Raw genomic sequence first — 20,643 nt, 5'->3', positions numbered from 1 at the left:
GTACACCCCATATAATACACAGCACAGAGAATATATAAGTACACCCCATATAATACACAGCACAGAGAATATATAAGTACACCCCATATAATACACAGCACAGAGAATATATAAGTACACCCCATATAATACACAGCACAGAGAATATATAAGTACACCCCATATAATACACAGTGCAGAGAATGTATACACAGAGATATCCTCTTATGTCACTTGTGGGATTCTCTCCAATAGATGAGACCTTCATATTCAGAGGATGAGGAAGAATTCTCTGTGGAGCCGACATTGCCCCGAACTCTATAAAGAAAAATGATCAATAATTAATAATAATAATAATAATAATAATAATACTAATGCCACAAATTCCCATAAACTGTGTATAATGAATGCGCTGATAATCACCTGCTAATAAACCCATCAGTATCAGTCACAGATCATTGTGGAATTCAGCCCTTTGTGATCTCTGGCTCCAGCTTTAATATCCAATGGCTTCCCTTATATACAGCGACTGCTCCAATCCCCTCCTCCTGGATCTATCCCCCCGCTCCATGCCTCTAACGGGAAAGGAGGAAAGGGACCCCGGGTGCTGCTCTGCGACCCCCCCCACCAGGCAGAGTGTCGCACCCCCCCTCCCCATAAACAGAGCATCGCACCCTCCCCCTCTTTCTCCCAGGCAGAGCATTGCACCCCCCCTCCCCATAAACAGAGCATCGCACCCCCCCCCTGCCCATAAACAGAGCATCGCACCCTCCCTTTCTCTCCCCCCTTCCCCCAGGCAGAGTGTTTGCACCCTCTCTCTCTCCCCCCCTTCCCCCAGGCAGAGCGTTGCACCCTCTCTCTCTCCCCTTCCCCCAGGCAGAGCGTCGCACCCTCTCTCTCTCCCCTTCACCCAGGCAGAGCGTCGCACCCTCTCTCTCTCCCCCCCTTCTCCCAGGCAGAGTGTCGCACCCTCTCTCTCTTCCCCAGGCAGAGCGTCGCACCCTCTCTCTCTCCCCCCTTCCCCCAGGCAGAGCGTCGCACCCTCTCTCTCTCCCCCCTTCCCCCAGGCAGAGCGTCGCACCCTCTCTCTCTCCCCCCCTTCCCCCAGGCAGAGCGTCGCACCCTCTCTCTCTCCCCCCCAGGCAGAGCGTCGCACCCTCTCTCTCTCCCCCCTTCCCCCAGGCAGAGCGTCGCACCCTCTCTCTCTCCCCCCTTCCCCCAGGCAGAGCGTCGCACCCTCTCTCTCTCCCCCCTTCCCCCAGGCAGAGCGTCGCACCCTCTCTCTCTCCCCCCTTCCCCCAGGCAGAGCGTCGCACCCTCTCTCTCTCCCCCCTTCCCCCCAGGCAGAGCGTCGCACCCTCTCTCTCTCCCCCCTTCCCCCAGGCAGAGAGTCGCACCCTCTCTCTCTCCCCCCTTCTCCCAGGCAGAGTGTCGCACCCTCTCTCTCTCCCCCCAGGCAGAGCGTCGCACCCTCTCTCTCCCCCCCTTCCCCCAGGCAGAGCGTCGCACCCTCTCTCTCTCCCCCCTTCCCCCAGGCAGAGCGTCGCACCCTTTCTCTCTCCCCCCTTCCCCCAGGCAGAGCGTCGCACCCTCTCTCTCTCCCCCTTCCCCCAGGCAGAGAGTCGCACCCTCTCTCTCTCCCCCCTTCTCCCAGGCAGAGTGTCGCACCCTCTCTCTCTCCCCCCAGGCAGAGCGTCGCACCCTCTCTCTCTCCCCCCAGGCAGAGCGTCGCACCCTCTCTCTCTCCCCCCTTCCCCCAGGCAGAGCGTCGCACCCTCTCTCTCTCCCCCCTTCCCCCAGGCAGAGCGTCGCACCCTCTCTCTCTCCCCCCCTTCCCCCAGGCAGAGCGTCGCACCCTCTCTCTCTCCCCCCCCATCCCCCAGGCAGAGCGTCCCACCCTCTCTCTCTCTCCCCCCCTTCCCCCAGGCAGAGCGTCGCACCCTCTCTCTCTCCTTCCCCCAGGCAGAGCGTCGCACCCTCTCTCTCTCTCCCCCCTTCCCCCAGGCAGAGCGTTGCACCCTCTCTCTCGCCCCCTTCACCACAGAGCATCGCACCCCACACACACAGAGCATTGCACCTACTGCTGCACACTATTGCACCCAGAGACGGTGACCTACAATCCCTTTTTATTCCCCCCTGAGGCTCATATGTGATAATCTCCATCAGATATGACCTCCTGTTACATCACACCCAGGGCTGGAAACAGCAGAAGCAGAGAAGAGGGAAACATCCTGCTGCTTGTACCGCAACTGCGCACTGACTGCCGGGAACTACAGGCTCCTCCCACACAAGAGGCCGGTCACATGGGCGTGACGTCAGCAGAGGTCCCTCTGGCCACTGGGATCTAGACTCTACCGGATCCTGACCCTGAGGTGGGGAAGATTCCGCTTTTCCTCATTAGTTATAGAGCTGAGGTCACACTGGATTTTGGGGGAAGAAATAAAAGTGTCTCCTGTCACTACTGGGGGCTGCAGCTCGTGTATATATCACAGGGAAGGGGCTGAAGCTGCAGCACAGGGCTGTGGAGGCTTCCATAAGGAAGGGGGATATGGGGGGCTACACAGGGCAGGGGGCGATGCTGCATATTGGGGGGCTTACACTGGGCGATGCTGCATATTGGGGGGCTTACACTGGGCGATGCTGCATATTGGGGGGCTTACACTGGGCGATGCTGCGCGATAGGGGGCTTACACTGGCCGATACTGCATATTGGGGGGCTTACACTGGGCGATGCTGCGCGATAGGGGGCTTACACTGGCCGATACTGCACGTTGGGGGGCTTACACTGGCCGATGCTGCATATTGGGGGGCTTACACTGGCCGATGCTGCATATTGGGGGGCTTACACTGGCCGATACTGCACGTTGGGGGGCTTACACTGGCCGATGCTGCATATTGGGGGGCTTACACTGGCCGATGCTGCATATTGGGGGGCTTACACTGGCCGATACTGCACGTTGGGGGGCTTACACTGGCTGATACTGCATGTTGGGGGGCTTACACTGGGCGATGCGGCACGCTGGGGGGGTTACACTGGGCGATGCGGCACGCTGGGGGGGCTTAAGGCCCCGTCACACACACAGATAAATCTTTGGCAGATCTGTGGTTGCAGTGAAATCATGGACATATTGTTCCATTTGTGCACAGCCACAAACCTGCCACTGATTGTCCACAATTTCACTGCAACCACAGATCTACCGCAGATTTACCTGTGTGTGAGACAGGGCCTTTAGGCCTTGTGCGCACTAGGCGTTTTTACCTGCGGTTTTGCTGCGGAAATTTCTTGAGAAATGCTTGTGATCTTTCTGCAGACATTTCCCAGCAAAACCTATGGGGAAAAAAAATAGCTGCGCGCACGCGGCGTTTTTTTCTCAAGAAAATTCTTTCTGAAGAATTTCTTGAGAAACTTTTTTGAGAAAATGTGCATGTCACTTCTTTTCCGCAGGTAGCTGCGGTATTTCACTCCATTCACTGTAATGTAATCGCAAAATACTGGGGGTATACCGCAGGTAGCAAATGATGTGCGTTATACCCTCGGTATAGCCGCTATTTACCTGCGGTAATGCTCATCGCTGCCTGCAGTTTTGCAGGGAGTGATGTCATTATGACAGTAGAGGAGGCGGAGCAGAGTAAACACACACTTAACAGACCCTGGACGCCGCACGGAAGCACTTCCGTGTGACCTCCATGTGCCCGTGCAGTCTGTGTCCCGCTCCATCTCCGCAGCTGCCAGCACAGCAGTGTCAGTGTCTGACCGCAGTATCAGCAGCTTCTCACGCTGCAGTGCTGGCAGCCGCGGGGATGCTGAGCGCTGCTGTCAGGAGGTGAGATGAGATCATTACCTGCTGTGACGATCTCCTGCCTCCTGACGTCATCGCGGTCACTGCCTTCTATGCCCGTCTCGCGGGCGGCCCGTGACTGTCACTAGCGGTGACATCACGGGCTCTCGCGATACTGCTGAGAACGCGGCGGGCATAGAAGGCAGTGACAGCGCTGACGTCAGGAGAGCAGGAGATCATCACAGCAGGTAATGACCACATCTATCCTCCTGACGGCAGCGCTCAGCATCCCCTGCGGTGACCTCGGCTGACCAATTGATGTTAGCTCAGGTCACTGCATTACTCTCCCAGCCAATGGGGAACATTCTGTTCTTCATTGACTGGGACATTGACTATGGTATGGATCATCGTGGGACCCCCTCTTCCTTATTGGATTACGCCGGACGTGGAATTGATTGTTCTTTTCAATAAATTGGTGAAAGAGGGAATGTTTTGGGGAGTGTTTTTTAAAATAAAACTTTTTTGTTGTCTATTTTTTTTTTATTATTGACTGGGTTGGTGATGTCGGGTATCTGATAGATGCGTGACATCACTAACCCCAGGGCTTGATGCCAGGTAACATTACACATCTGGCATCAACCCCATATATTACCCTGTTTGCCACCGCACCAGGGTAACGGGATGAGTTTGGGCGAAGCGCCAGGATTGGCGCATCAAATGGATGCGCCACTTCTGGGGCGGCTGTGGCCTGCTATTTTTAGGCTGAGGAGTGTCCAATAACAGTGGACCTCCCTAGTCTGAGAATACAAGACCCCAGCTGTCCGCTTTACCTTGGCTGGTGATCCAATTTGGGGGGGACCCCACGTTTTTTGTTTTAAATTATTTGTTTAATGTAAAATAACAGCGTGGTGTGCCCTCTGTTTTGGATTACCAGCCAAGGTGAAGCTGCTAACTGTGGTCTGCAGGCTGTAGCCGTCTGCTTTACCCTACCTGGCTACAAAAGATGGGGGGACCCCATGTGGTTTTTTTTTTTTATTTTTTATTTATTTTTTGGCTAAATACAAGGCTAGGCACCCTTTAGTGCCACATGAAAGTTACTAAGGGGTGCCAGCTTAGAATATGCAGGTGGGGTGGGACATTATATAGGTCTTTCTCATCTATCTATCTATTTATCTATCCATCTTTCCCTCTATCCATTATCTGTCTATCGATTATCTATTATCTATATTATTTATTGCAGATACAGCATAAAAAAAACGCAGGGACCAACCCGCGGCAAAAACGCATGCGTTTTTACCACGGTTTTGGTGCGTTTTTTTTACCGCAGGTGCGGTAATCTTTAACTCCCAGAAGTTTCTCAAGAAATTTTCTTGAGAAAAATCACTTTTCTAGTGCGCACATAGCCTTACACTGGCCGATGCTGCATGATGGGGCCACATCTGTGGTGGGGACTGTAGGAAGGATGGATGGAGGCACATCGGGAGTGGGAACTGTAGGAAGGATGGACGGGGGAACATCCAGGGTGGGGGTATGGAAGTCCATGGATTATCATATTTGTCTTTCTCGGTCTATGACATTCGCTCACATACCGCGCTGCTATCTCTACTGCGCCCTCTTCTTCCCCCAGCAGGATATTTGTTTTCTCTTCCTCCTTTATGGAGCTGAAATCCCAGGAAAATATCATAGTCTGCCTAGTGTCCCTCACTGCTGAGTATCCCTCACTGCTGAGTATTTGGTGCAGTGTAGCAGGAGGTGGGTTTCATCCTTCCTTGGCCTCCAGGTCAGTGTTGGCACAGTCTGTCCTCCCTGGTCTTGTAGCTCTGCTTGTGTCGGAATTGATGACTAGACTGTGGGCACTGAGTCTATATTGGCTCATAGACTCTGGGATCTGGGGGTTTCTCCAGATATGGGGCCAGTCTGTAGTCTCTGGTACGTGGTCTGTTTCTGTGAGGTGTAGATATTGGTCCTCCAGTCACTGATGTACCTCTCCTGGCCCTCCTCTACCATCTTCCTGATTCAGGGCTTTATATTGATGGGAGTGTGGATTGTTATTCTGTAGGTGAGACTGACATGACAGTGCCCTCTTCAGAACTGCTAGGTGTAGAAGGAATCTTCCCAGCTCGGCCTGATAGGCACTGTTGAAGGTGCTTCGATGTACCTGGAGAAGGCACTTACAACATTCCTGGTGGAATATTTCTGTTGGACTGGAATCCCACCTTGACCAATCTGGGTAGGTGTGAGGGCTCCAGACTTCACTGCCGTACAGGAGGATTGGGGTGATGATGGAATTGAAGATTTTTAGCCAAACCATCATTGGTGGCTTCAGATGATAGTTTCCTTCAGATGGCATAGCAATCTCTATTGCTTATTTGAACCTCCCTGACTGGTGAATTTCCAGGCCCAGGTAGGTGTATTTGTCCATTCCTGTAACAGCGCAGTTGTTTAGGACAAATGAAGGTACTGGTCTGATCTTCTTTTGTCTCTTCTGGAACTCTATGATGTTGGCTTCCTTTAGGTTGATCAGTGGTGCACACATGGAGCTGAATTTCTCCAAGATTTGTAGGTTGTCTTGGAGGCCCTTCTCAGTGTCAGCAGCAGGCGGTCATCTGGATAGAGCACGAATTTCACTTGGGCGTCATAGAGGGTAGGACCTGGAGCTGTGGAACATTCCAGAGCAGTGTGCGCTCATTGATGTAAATACTGAAGAGCATTAGACTTAGGGGTACTTTGCACGTTGTGACATCGCTACTGCAATATCGTCGGGGTCAAATCGAAAGTGACGCATATCCGGCACCAGTAACGACGTCGCAACGTGTAAATCCTAGATGCACCGTTAAACGATCGCAAAAGCGCTGAAAATCGGTGATCTGTGTAGTGTCGGTCATTTTCATCATTTTGGATCGATAGGAGTTTCAATGTTGTTCCTCGTTCTTTCGGCAGCACACATCGCTGTGTGTGAAGCCGCAGGAGCAATGAACATCTCCTTTCCTGCCTCCACCGGCTATGCGAAAGGAAGGAGGTGGGCGGGATGTTTACGTTCCGTTCATCTCCGCTTCTATTGGCCGCCTGCCGTGTGACGTCGCTGTGACGCCGCACGACCCGCCCCCTTAGGAAGGAGGCGGGTCGCCGGCCAGAGCGACGTCGCAGAGCAGGTAAGTGCGTCTGAAGCTGCCGTAGCGATAATGTTCGCTACGGTAGCTATCACAAGATATCGTATGGGCGACGGGAGCGGGTGCTATCACGCTCGGCATCGCTACAATCGGCTAGCGATTTTGCAGCGTGCAAAGTACCCCTTAGGCTGCAGCCTGGTCTGACTCCAGGGCTCAGCTGGAAAAAAGCCATTCTTCTACTGTTGACACACTGCAGAGGTTCTCGGGGTGTAGGAGCTTTTGATGACATCGTAGGACTTTCTTCCTATTCCGCTCTCCAGAAATTTCAAGAAGAAGCCCAGGTGCCACACTGAATCAAAATCCTTTTTAAAGTCCACAAAACAGGCGTATATCTTCACGTACTTTGCTTTGTGGATGTGGCTCCAAATGAGACTGTGGAGGGTGTAGATGTGATCCGTGGTGCGGTGGTTTGGCACAAACCCTGGTTGGCTCTTGCTTAGGACATTGTGCTCGGTGAGGAAACTGAGGATCGTCTTGTTCAGGAGGCTGGTGAGCAGTTTTCCCAAGTAGTTGGCAGGGTCATACCTGTCCCCACTCTTGTGGATGGGTGTGATGGGCCCTTGCTTCCAGGTACCAGGGAAATAGTCGGCACTCAGCACAATATTGAACAGTTTAAGTTAACCATTGTAGCTTGTATTTCTGGTGGGATTCCTTCCAGACCTCTGGCTTTTTTTTACACATTATGAAAAAGATTCCTTCTGCAACTTCCTGTAATGTAATTGGTGTATCCAGAGGGTTTTGGAAATATTTTACTTTCTCCTCCATCACCTTTAGTTTTGATGTTCTGTTTTCTTGTTCTTGGCTGAGGCTGCTTTCACACCTCCGGTTTTTCCTGTGCGGCACAATCCGGCACTTTGCAGAAAAAACGCAACTGTTTTTTTTTTTACGCCGGTTGCGTTTTTTTTTGCATGGACTTAAGCGGGCTTTACACGCTGCGACATCGCTAATGCGGAGTCGTTGGGGTCACGGAATTTGTGCCGCACATCCGGCCGCATTAGCGATGCAGTTGCGTGTGACACCGATAAGCGATTTTGCATCGTTGCAAAAACGTGCAAAATCGCTAATCGGCGACACGGGGGTCCATTCTCAAAAATCGTTACTGCAGCACTAACGAAGTTGTTCCTCGTTCCTGCGGCAGCACACATCGCTGCGTGTGACGCCGCAGGAACGAGGAAGCTCCCCTTACCTGCCTCCCGGCCGCTATGCGGAACAAAGGAGGTGGGCGGGATGTTACGTCCCGCTCATCTCCGCCCGTCCGCTGCTATTGGGCGGCGGTTCAGTGACGCTTCAGTGACGTCGCTGTGACGCCGCACGGACCGCCCCCTTAGAAAGGAGGCGGTTCGCCCGTCACAGCGACGTCGCCGGACAGGTAGTATGTGTGACGGCTGTTGTGCGACACGGGCAGCGATTTGCCCGTGTCGCGCAACAGATGGGGGCGGGTACCCACACTAGCGATATCGGGACCGATATCGCAGTGTGTAAAGTAGCCTTTACATTAGTGCCACATTGTGCCGCATGGGCTTGCGTTCCGTCCGTTTTTTGCCGCATGCTTCAGATTTAGCCGATGCGGCGGCCGGATGGAACGTTGCCTCGCACGTTTTTTTGTGAGGCAAAAAAAAAACGCATCGCGCCGAATTCGGCCGATGCGGCGCATTTTCCAATGCATGCCTATGGATGCCGAATGCGGCGCGATGCGGTTTTTGCCACTGCGCATGCTCAGTAGCCTGCCGCAAGCCATAAAAACCGGACGGGCCGCATTTAAAAAAACTTATGCAAAGGATGCGGTTTTTTCGCCTCATCCATTGCATAGGTTTTAGAGCCGGACTGGCCGGCTCTGCCCCTACCGGATGTGTGAAAGCAGCCTTAGTCCTTCTTTTGGGATGTCTTTGTAGAGGTCTCTGAAGTACTGGAGACAGATGTTGCCATTTTGGATATGGATGTTGTTTTTCTTGCTCTTTGTGTCCATGTGACTCCATAGTTCCCAGAAGGAGTTGTCTTAGAGGGCGTCTTGGAGTTGGCTAAGTTTGGTAGAGATGTAGCTCTGTTTCTTTCTCCTGAGGATGATTTTGTACTGCCTTTGTATGGTGTCATAGGCTTCCTTCAGGCCCGGGTGGTTGGGGTCTCTGTGTTTATTGTTTGAGGCTGTTCTTAGGGTCTTTCGTACGGCTTTACATTCTCTGTCAAACCAACCATTGATCTGCTCTTCTTTTGGTCTCTTGTAGTTGACTTTAAGGTGGGACAATTTGGCCATGGTGTAGAATATTTTGTTGAGGTCTTTTGCAACTTGACTCCTGGGTTAGACTTGAACTTGTAGCTGTAGAAGTTATGGAGCATCTCCTGTAATTCCGATCTGTTGGGAGCCTCTTTATATTTTATTGCTGATGTCTTGGACCATTGATAGGATGGAGGTCAGCTGAAGAGGCTGCTCTGCTGTGGCTTTTGTGTGGATGGTTTCTCTGTAGATTTCATGTATGGAAGGAGTTGGCTGTGGTCAGACAGGTGCATTTGTGGGGTGACTATGAAGGGACTGATATTTGCCAGGTCCATATCTGTAATGGCATAGTCTACTACTCTCCTTCCTACATGGGAGTTTAGTGTATATCTTCCCAGAGAGTCTCCCTTAGTAGGTCCATTAAGAATATGAAGACCTAAACTTCTCCATAAGTTCAGGAGCTTTTTTTCCACTTTTGTTGACTGTACTGTTATAGCGTCATAGCTGTTTCTGTGTTCAGAATTGTGACCTTTATTCTCTGCCGCAAATATTTAGATGTTTCCATCTGTGGTCAGAAAGTGTTTTTCTCTCCCTGTTCTTGTATTGAGGTTTGCCTCCCTCCTGTGCGTGGGGGGCCCTGCCTCGTATGCGTAGTGAGGGGCAAGGGTTACTGCTTCCCGTGCATGGGGGCTCCTGCAGGTATTTGCATATTGTTGTAGTGGGGCCCCTAGAGTTAACTCCTCCTGTGGACCCCAGACACCCCAGTCCAACCCTGCATCCATCTCTCTATCTAATATATCCCTCTATCTATTTGTTATATAGTGTGTGTGTCTTGTATATGGTGTAATTTATGCAGGTGCATAATGACTGTTAATGATGACGGCCTTCACCCATTTCCTTGGATCCATGGTTGGACACCAGTGAGGAGCAGATGGCCACTGGCTCCCTGTTCTGCACTTGCTTTGCAGCTATAGGCCACAGCAGGCACATGAGAAGGCGCGGGAGGGATTCATTTCCTCTGAACAGTATTTAACCCTTGATGAGCCATTTGTCACCTTTCAGTGCACTTCATGCTTCCATGATATATTCTTGTAACTCTCCAAACACAGCGACACTGTGAATAAGACCTTGGGTTAAGGTTGAAATGTTAATTTCTGTGGCATTTTCCTTCTGTATATATTATTCGCACCATCTCTACGGATCCACATGTGCATCTGCATTGTATGAAAAATAAAAGTACTTGATTTAGGCCCCTGATGGGCGTAATGACATCAGGGGGCCTGTGACATGATGCCATTGTGCACTGCAGGTGTCGGAGTGGGTGCAGAGCATGTGTAGGGGGTAATATAAATTTTCCCTTCGCCACGACAGTGCCACCAGAGAGATAGGTCCGCCCCTCAATTTGGACAGGGAACCTACTAAAATAAAAGGGCGGCCCTTTTCAACCACATCAGTTGGGTTTCCTGTCCCAGGATGGGAGACCCAGAAGTGCTGTGGCGCTGCCACAGTGAAGGTGGCTAGGGGTTCTTTGTTTTTTTATCAGGAGCCTCTATCTTTTTTTTTTTTTTTTTTTGTTTGTTTTTTTCTTTTTTTCCTTTTATTTTGGCCAGGGCTGTATCCTGCCAGGGTATCCTGGTAGTGGTATCCGCTGGCCACCGAATCTGTGTCCCGACTGAGTGGTTGTACACGCCGACTTACTACCGGGTCTATGTCCTGCTCTGCGGTTTCACACGCCGGTTATGTTTCTTTGACCGGGCCTGTGTCCCGCAGTTTCTGTGGTCAACACGTCGGTGATTAAGGCCAGGTCTGTGTCCCGCGGTCCGCGAGGCTGCGGGGTACACACTGGTGGATGTACCGGTTCTGTGCCCTGTGGCCCGCGAGATGGCGGTTGTATACACCAGTGGTGGTACCGGGTCTGTGGCCGGCGGGGCTGCGGTCGTGTACACCGGTAGATGTGCCGGGCTGTGTCCCGCAGTCGGGAGGCTGCGGTGCTACACGCCGGTAACGTGGACCGGGTCTGTGTTCCACGACCTGCGGGGCTGTGATCGACACGCCGGTAACAAGGACCGGATCTGTGTCCCTCTGCCTGCTGGGCGGTGGTAGTATACGCCGGCGGATTAGTAGCTTGGCACTTACGTTTGTGATGGAGGACGCACGGCTCTGGCATGGTGGCTGAGTCTCTGGGAAACAGGATGTGACGTCGACCGTAAGTCTTCTGATGTCACTTCCAGTAAGATGGCGCTGCCCATGAGGCAGCTTGAAAACCCCCCGAAGATCTCTGGGCTTTGTTGCTTTGTTGTTCAGCGCTGTCCTGACATGGATCAGGAACCCTCGCAACAACAGCGGCAGGACCAGCAGCGGAAATGGCGGCGGCCATCATCCCCACCATCCCCAACGCCATCACCAGCCTCGCCACCCAGACGGAAAGCTGGAGGGAGCCGCTCAAGCAGCACTCGGGGTTCCGGGAATTCCCGCAGCAGTCCTCCACCCTCCCGTACTAAGGAGAAGAAGAAAAGCCTGGTACAGCCTCAGGGGAGGGGAAGTGGCTCCTTATGGGGTCATAATTACTTGGTGTTTCTTCTGTCTTGTCCCCCAGGATAGGCCCAAGAAGAGGCTTGAGAGGACCCACAATAGGGAATGCGCCCTGTGTAGGACCCCCTTGCCCTCAGGGTCGGAGAAACGACTTTGCCAGGACTGTATTCATAAGACAGTCGCTGAGGAGAATCAGGGATTCCAGGACAATCTCCGAGACCTCATCAAAGCAGGCATTAAGGAGGCTTTAGGAGCATTACCCCAACCTAGCACTAATTCTTTCCCTGGCAAATGGAAGGCTAGGGCTAGAGAGTCCAGTTGTTCATCATCTTCTGATTCAGGTTCCTCTTCTGACTCTTCCTCCTCAAAGGAGGATCTGGAAGGGAGTCGTGGAGTCTGATTTGGAGCTCATTTTAGTGGAGTCGGAGTCGGTATAAAATGCACAGACTCCGACTGCTAAAATATATAATAAATTGGGGACAGTAGTGCAATGCAGAATGTGCTGAATATTTTACTAAATATTTAGTATAATGCTTATATTTAAGTGAAAAATGTATTGTAGTACAATGTGAACATCAGACATTTAATTATTTTTATGATACAATAATCAAGATATTTAGATAGAACATAAAATATATTTATTGGAATACAACTTTAGAACATAAAAAACTAAAATTGTAATTATGTAATACAATATGTTTATATATATATATATATATATATATATATATATATATAATACACACACACAAGATATATATGTAATCTACTGTATATTACATAGTGTATTACATATTTACAATTTATTACAGTTTTTTGTGTTCTAAAGTTGTGTTCCAATAAATATATTTTATGTTCTATCCAAATATCTTGATTATTGTATCATAAAAATTATGAAATGTCTGATGTTCACATACACATGTTCATGTACTACAATACATTTTTCACCTAACTATAAGCAATATATGTCAGAGTCGGAGCAAGAGAAATTGAGGAGTCTGAGTCGAAGGTTTGGCTTACCGACCCCACAGCTTTGTCCAACCTCAGATGTTCCTAGTCTCATCAAAGCAGTCCGTGCTACTATGAGGTTGGTAGACACAAAAGGCCGGGAATCCTTAGAGGACCTGATATTTAGTGGTCTGGAACACAAACAAAAGCGCTCCTTCCCAGTACATGCTAAGATTAAGCAGTTAGTACTAGATCAATAGGAGAAACCGGATAAGAAACCCTTCATATCTTCAGCTTTGCGTGCAAGATATCCATTTCAGGATGAGGATTCGGCTCTCTGGGACCATTGTCCGAAGGTTGATTTGGCGGTCTCTAAATCCGCCAGAAAATCAGCCTTACCATTCGAGGATGCGGGTACCTTAAGAGACCCACTGGATAGGAGGGTGGATGCCTACTTAAAAACGTAGTCACATAGGTCTTTTTTCAACCTAATAAACTAGGTCCATCTAGTTCAACCTTCCTCCACCAGTTCTACATTTGGTCACTAAGTCATTTATAACCAACAATGTTTTGTGTACTGAGGAAATCATCCAGCCCTTTTTTAAAAGCTGTTCTAGTATCTGCCATTACTACCTCTTGTGGTAGGGCATTCCACAGTCTGACTGCTCTAACTGTAAAGAACCCTTTCCTATATAGCTGCCGGAATCGCTTTTCTTCCACTCGCACACCCCCTGGTCTTTAATATTGTCTTTGGAAGAAATAAGTCATGTGCCAGTCCTTTATATTGACCACACATGTGTTTATACATATAAAAGAGATCTCCTCTCAGACGTCTTTTTTCTAAGCTAAACATATCTAACTTTGTCAACCTGTCATCATATGGGAGGCCTCCATTACTCATCATACGGGCGGCCTCCATTCCTTGTAGTAGTCTAGTCGCCCGCCTTTGAACTGACTCTAACTTCTGAATGTCCTTTTTAAAATGTGGAGCCCAAAACTGGATCCCATATTCCAGATGTGACCTTACAAGTGATTTTATAGAGGGGTAACAATACATTGAGATCACGGGATCTAATCTCTCTTTTTATACACCTTAAAATCTTGTTGGCATGGAAGACCTCAGCAGATGCACTTAGGCCATCTGTGACAAGTACCTGTCTGGCCCTTTCACTTATGGTCTGGATGCAGCAGTTGGCGGACCATCTGGCAACCGATCTTCCCCGAGAGCAACTTTTACGTACATTTTCCCAAGTTAAGGGTGCCGCAGCCTTTCTTGCTGATGCATCAGCCAGCCGATTCTCTCCGTCTCACGGCGAAGGCAGCTGCTTTATCAAACTCAGCCAGACGGGCACTTTGGCTGAAGTGCTGGCCCGGGGACTCTCAATCTAAGGCCAGGTTGTGTGCAGTACCATGTGGTGGTGATTTCCTGTTTGGAAAGCCACTTGATGATATACTTGAGAAGGCCAGGGACAGAAAGAAGGGTTTTCCTTCTGTTTCTTTTAGAAACAACTCCTTCAGGAAAAGAAGGTACCAGAGGAGGAGATCTGCACCACAGGAAAGGTGGCCGGAAAACAAGAAAAGGCAATCTGGGTTTATGTTTGACCTTTCCCAGGGAGGTAAGAAGCTTGAACAGTAGCTCCGCTTTTCCAGTGGGAGGTAGACTCCACCTGGCAGGCTATTTCATCTAGCGCATGGATTCTTGAGATAATCCAATCAGGTCTCAAGTTACACTTTTATCGACCCCCAAGGGGTCACTAATTGTTACATCACTTGGCAGGTCTCGAGATTACCAGTTAGCTCTACAGCAAGAAGTACTAAAGCTTGTCCGAAGCGCAGTACTGGTCGAAATTCCCAAGGAAGAAGAGAGCCAAGGTTTTTACTCCCCTCTATTTTTGGTGCCAAAACCAGACAGTACGTTCCGAACAATCATCAATCTAAAAAAATTAAATAGTTTTTTGACAGTGCATCACTTCAAGATGGAATCCATACGATCAGCAGTAAAGCTCCTTTTTCCAGGGTGTTTCATGGCAGTAATAGACCTGAAGGATGCCTACTATCACATCCCGATCCACCCCTCCCACCAGCGATTTCTGAGAATAGCTGTGCCAATTAACGGACAAATAATGCACTGGCAGTTCCGGGCTCTTCCATTTGGACTGGCGACGGCACCACGAGTATTTACAAAAGTGATGGCAGAAGTCATGGCCCACATCTGAGAACAAGATGTTTTGATAGTGCCATACCTGGACGACTTCCTAGTAGTCGGCACCTCAGAAGCACATTGCACAGGCCAGGTGCAGGTGGTCCTCTCCATCCTGCAGAAGTTGGGATGGATAGTCAACTTCAATAAGTCCCGTTTGACTCCACTTACCAGTCAAATATTTCTCGGCCTGATCCTGGACTCCACAGTTCAGCAATGTGTTCTGCCACAAGACAAGATAGGTTCATTGCAGTCAAAAGTGCAAGCAGCCATCTCAGCTCCTGTCCTGTCCCTCCAAGATGCCATGTCCCTCCTAGGGACCTTGGTGTTTTGTATTCCAGCTGTCCCGTGGGCTCAGCTCCATTCTCAGGACTTGCAGAGGGAGGTTTTGATTGCTCAAATGCAGTTAGGCGACTGTTTGGACCATATAGTAAGACTATCCTCCCCGGTCTCCAGTGGTGGCTGCAATCCCAGAACCTGCAAGATGGAATTCCTTGGGCTATTTCAGTTTCAAACATAGTGACCACAAATGCCAGCGCACAGGGCTGGGGAGCACACTTACGGGTCACTTTATTCAAGGGAGTTTAAGTCCTTCCGAGGGCAGAGCATCCTCCAATTTCAGGGAACTTTGCGACATAGAGAAATCTCCTCGGTCCTTTCTTCCCCTCCTGACGAGTCGGCACGTACGCGTTCTGTCAGACAACAGGACAGCAGTGTCTTACATCAATCACCAGGGGGGGACGCGATCACGCGCCCAAATGTCACTAACTCATCAGCTCTTTCTTTTTGCACAAGTACGCCTCGCTTCCCTCACGGCCCTTCATATCAGGGGGGTAGACAACACGGCAGCATATTTTCTCAGTCGCACTCAGGTTCGTCAGGGTGAATAGTGCCTTCACACGGACGTTTTCCACAGCATAACATGGCTTTGGGGTATTTCGGTGCTAGATCTGTTTGCAACCAGGTCCAACCGCCAGGTTCCGGAATTTTGCTCTTTGAATCCACGCGAGGGGCCTCGGGCAGTAGATGCTTTTCGATATCGTGGAGGTCGGGTCTTCATTACGCTTTTCCTCCTTTGCTATTAATCCCAGCAGTGTTACGGAAGATCAGGGAGGATGGGGCTCGAGTTATCCTCATAGCTCCCTTCTGGCCCAGGAGGGCATGGTTCTACTGGCTCAGGAGACTGTCGGTGGCAGATCCTTGGGTGTTGCTGGAGAGACCGGATCTCCTCTCCCAGGGCCCGCTGCGGCATCCCAGTGTTTCCAACATCCATCTCACTGCATGGCATTTGAGAGGCAGTTATTAGAACGTAGAGGGGTTTTCCTCGGGCCTGATTAACACACTCCAGGGTAGCAGGAAGCCATCCACCACTAGAATATATGCCAGAGTGTGGAGGAAGTTTCTTTCATCTACGGGTTGCTCTCCTGAAGGCGCTGCCCCACTGCTACACATATTGGAGTTTCTCCAAGAGGGGTTGAACTTGGGCTTGTCTGTCAGTACTCTAAAGGTGCACGTGTCAGCTCTGAGAGCTTTGTACAGTTGTGACTTAGCAGGGAATAGATGGGTTAGAAGATTTATTTCATCCTGTCAGAGGCAGACCCCTGTACCTTGTCTATCCTTATAAATCCAAAAGCGGAAATAGAGATCCATATTCTATGTATGCATATCTACCAAGCAAAGTATATAAACCTATACTAGACCTGCATTATTATATAGTGTATCAGAGAAAACACACATAAATTCAAAAGTTTACAAATTTTATTAACATGATACTAACAGACATATAAAATACATCACATGATTAGAGACGGATATCAAAAAACACAGTAAAAAGTTTTTTCCCTTTTAAAAACACACACAAATCCTGGAACAGTGTGGTATTAAAGCTAGTGCACTGTAGTGGTCATGAAAAGATATATATATATACCAAAGTACATCAAAGCATAATATTACAAGACTGACAATCCAGCAGATATGAATAGACTATAAGTGCTAATGTTTAAAGTGCCGTGCAAATACATAAATATGGTACATAAGGAGGACATTGCAGATTACATAAAATGAACCATAAATTTCTGCAATGAAAAATTGAAACATTGCCCATATGTAATTTGCCAGCACTCAGGTCAGTATAACCCCAGAGAATACCATACCATCCTGTCACCTAGGAGGGGGAAGGGGGGAGAGACAAAACCTGAAAACTGCTGGAGGCAATTGAAAGTTGTTTAAGACCACTACCTGATGAACCACATTGCCCAGCACCTGTACGCGCGTTTCACACTCGCTTCGTCAGGAGGTGCTGTGACAGGGAGATGGTCATCTTTTTATGGTACCGGACTCACCTGAGGCCCATCAGTGGCGCGCAGTGTGCGGCGACGGCCATGCCGCCCTCTCCAGCCGGCGTCCCGGAAGCTGCAATGCGCATGCGTGCTAATCGCTTCACTCATTGGGCGCCGGCTGGAGGGGAGGGACAGACACCGACACACAGAGCGCGAGCATCAGAGAGCCCAGCACCATCTTGGGTGAGGGCAGTAGTATTGGCAAACCATTATGAATCAGGAATTCTCATTCAAATTGTGCAAAGTTGTTAATCTGAAGCAATATCCATATTATAAGTATACATCAACACATATGAGGTGGATAAAAGTACATAATATCATGGTCTAAAAAAGTTCACGCCAAGCATATGGGAACGCAGCGCACAAAAATACCAGGGGACATTATCCAACCTGTACCGTGAGTTACAGAATAGATACAAGGACTTAAGGGGGCTTTACACGCTGCGACATCGCTAATGCGGAGTAGTTGGGGTCACGGAATTTGTGACGCACATCCGGTCGCATTAGCAATGTTGCTGCGTGTGACACCGATGAGCGATTTTGCATCGTTGCAAAAACGTGCAAAATCGCTCATCGGTGACATGGGGGTCCATTCTCGATTATCGTTACTGTAGCAGTAACGATGTACTTCGTCGCTCCTGTGGCAGCACACATCGCTATGTGTGACGCTGCAGGAACGAGAAACCTCTCCTTACCTGCCTCCTGGCCGCTATGAGGAAGGAAGGAGGTGGGCGGGATGTTACGTCCCGCTCATCTCCGCCCCTCCGCTGCTATTGGGCGGCCGCTCAGTGACGTCGCTGTGACGCCACACGGACCGCCCCCCTTAGAAAGGAGGCGGTTCGCCGGTCACAGCGACGTCGCCGGGCAGGTAAGTATGTGTGACAGGTCTGGGCGATGTTGTGCAGCACGGGCAGCGATTTGCCCGTGTCGCGCAACAGATGGGGGCGGGTACCCACGCTAGCGATATCGGGACCGATATCGCAGCGTGTAAAGTAGCCTTTGGCCCCTTCTCCACTAGCGTTTTTGTCCTGCAAATTTCCTCACATTGAGAAACGGATTGCAATCTTGCAAATGGTTTCCTATGAGGCTGTCTCCATTTCCCCTTTTTTTCCAGACGATACACAGGCTCTCCTTGAAATCGCAGCATGCTGCGATTTCATGCGATTCTCAGCTCTGTCTCCCTCATGCAAGTCAGAATCCGGGTGGCATACGCATGTCACACGGATCCTGATACTTGCATACCGGGTCAGACTGGCTACCGGAGGAATCTCCTGTAAAACCAGGCCTGACCGCTGTTACCTGCACTGAACCCTGGAGCTGTCCCCTGAGCTCCAGACTGCAGCCTGAACAGCGAGCGCCGAGTGATAGATTCCCCGGCGATTGCTGGTCAGGTCTGTACAGCTGCAGACAGATCAGGCAGACGCTGGAGCTCAGATTACAGCTCTGGAGCTGAGTGCAGGTAACCGCGGCCAGGACTGGTTTTACAGGAGATTTCTCCTGTAGACAAAACTCACATAGCACCCGCATGACGCTCACATGTCATACGGATGCTATGTGAGGAAAAAAAAACACACACCACACGCATATCACACGCAGGATACTCCACTCACATTTTGAGCCGAGTATCGCTGTGATTTAAAAAACGCTAATGGAGAAGGGGCCTAAAGTCCATAAACGCATGAGAGCATGGTGGAACAAGGCCTCTTTGGAGCAATACCTATCCAGAGGGATCACTCCTAGAGGCCTGAGAGTTGAAGTTTTTCCCTCCTTTGAGGTTAATGACGCCAATTTTAGAAAAAGATGGGAGGAGGCCTGTGGGCTTTGTTCCCGAACAATGTTGGAACTTCTTATTGGATTTGATAAAAAGAAAATTGAAACTCTGGAGGCCGAGATTGAGATTGTCAATTCTGAAATCAAATTGAAAATGTCTAAAGATGCCATAGATAATTTTGAAAAGGAAGTGCAGAAGGATTCCCTTCGTTGGGAAAATGATATTAAACAATTCAAATTGAAGAAATTTCAGCGTGATATTGAGGATCATGAATCAGACAGGGTGCATAGGTGGTTCCAGCCCAAAAGATTTAGATCAAGATCCAGGTCTAGATCTACCTATAGAAATTCTTCAATGTCATCGGATGACCGTTCGAGGAGTCCATTCCCTGATCCTTCAGCAAACCAAAATGGTCCTGAAAGATCTACTACAGGCGGAATAACAACTCGCAACAGTACCAAAAGAAAGGTTAATCAATTTGAAAGTGGAGGCAAAGATCGCGGGACTAAAGACAGTTTGCAGGTGATTAATTTGTCTGACCGTTTACTCACACAGGATCAGATCGACGTTTTGCAGATGGGCCTGTCATTCTCGCCTGTTGCGAGATTTGATAGGTTTGTTGCTAATAAGGATATCCAACTGTTTGGCCGAAAGCTCCTCTTTAAGAAACATTTTTCTAAGAAGAGTGATGTTGATTGGGCCACACTATCCATACAGGATAGAGAGGTTGTCGAACTTTTGGAATCCTTACTGGCAGAACAAGAGGAAACAACTACCTCAAAATTTCCACAATCCATCAAAAAGAAGTCCTCTGCATTTCCCCCATTGTCAGCCTGTCCCACTGTAGACCTATTCGTCAAATTGGTTACTCAAAATCTTCGCAAACTCCCTGAGATAAGATCTCATGATAATTTGAACCAGGGACAAAGAAAAGCGATTGACGAATTATCTAAAATGCAGGATATAGTAGTGAAACAGGCTGACAAGGGGGGAAATGTAGTTATCTGGCCAACCTTCAAGTACGAGGCCGAGGCCTTCAGACAGCTGAACAACCGTGACTGCTATCGGAAATTGGATAGTAATCCATCTGCAATCTTCAAATCTGAACTTGATAATATTCTTAAAAAAGCCTGTGATGATAACATTATCCCTGTGAGTGTCCTGGAGGGTCTTGTGAATCATCAATTTCCTATTGTTCCAACTATATATTTTTTACCAAAAGTTCATAAGAGCCTCCAGGACCCCCCGGGAAGACCGATAGTCTCTGGTATTAATAGCTTATGCAAACCCGCCTGTAGATTTTTGGATCATTATTTGCAACCGTTGATGTTCGACCACATTCTCTTACATTCGGGACTCAACTGACCTGTTGGTGCGGATACAGGACTTACATTTGGATGATGACGTTATAATGATGACTGCTGACGTAGAGTCATTGTATACGTCTATTGCACACTTTGATGGGTTGAGGGCTGTAGAATTTTACTTGAGCACCACCTCTTTAGATAGTGATCTTGTCTTCCTCCTGCTCACCCTGCTGAAATTTATCCTCACCCACAACTTTTTCCTGTTTAAGGGGCGCTACTATCTCCAGGAGAGGGGCACTGCTATGGGGGTGTCTTGTGCGCCCTCGTATGCGTGCCTCTTCCTGGGGTATTGAGAGCGCTCCATTCAATATCCTGACAGTGATAGGGGTTCAGTCTTGTTGTGGGT

At 49.4% G+C, this 20,643-nt stretch overlaps 1 protein-coding gene across 2 annotated transcripts in view; it reads left to right on the top strand.

The window, feature by feature from the left end:
* Positions 1-20,643, top strand: part of LOC142288554 (uncharacterized) — a 48,106-nt gene that overhangs the window by 6,345 nt on the left and 21,118 nt on the right. The window contains exon 1 of one of the 2 annotated variants that reach the window (XM_075333524.1): positions 2,281-2,351. The exons of the other annotated variant lie outside the window; for it this stretch is intronic. The gene's annotated coding sequence lies outside the window, so the exon portion shown is untranslated. Of the gene's footprint in view, positions 1-2,280; positions 2,352-20,643 lie in introns of those variants that run through there. 2 annotated transcript variants of the gene reach the window in all.

Source organism: Anomaloglossus baeobatrachus, unplaced genomic scaffold (genome assembly GCF_048569485.1).
Source record: "Anomaloglossus baeobatrachus isolate aAnoBae1 unplaced genomic scaffold, aAnoBae1.hap1 Scaffold_84, whole genome shotgun sequence".
Lineage (NCBI taxonomy): Eukaryota > Metazoa > Chordata > Amphibia > Anura > Aromobatidae > Anomaloglossus > Anomaloglossus baeobatrachus.
This window is presented reverse-complemented; position numbering and strand designations above follow the sequence as displayed.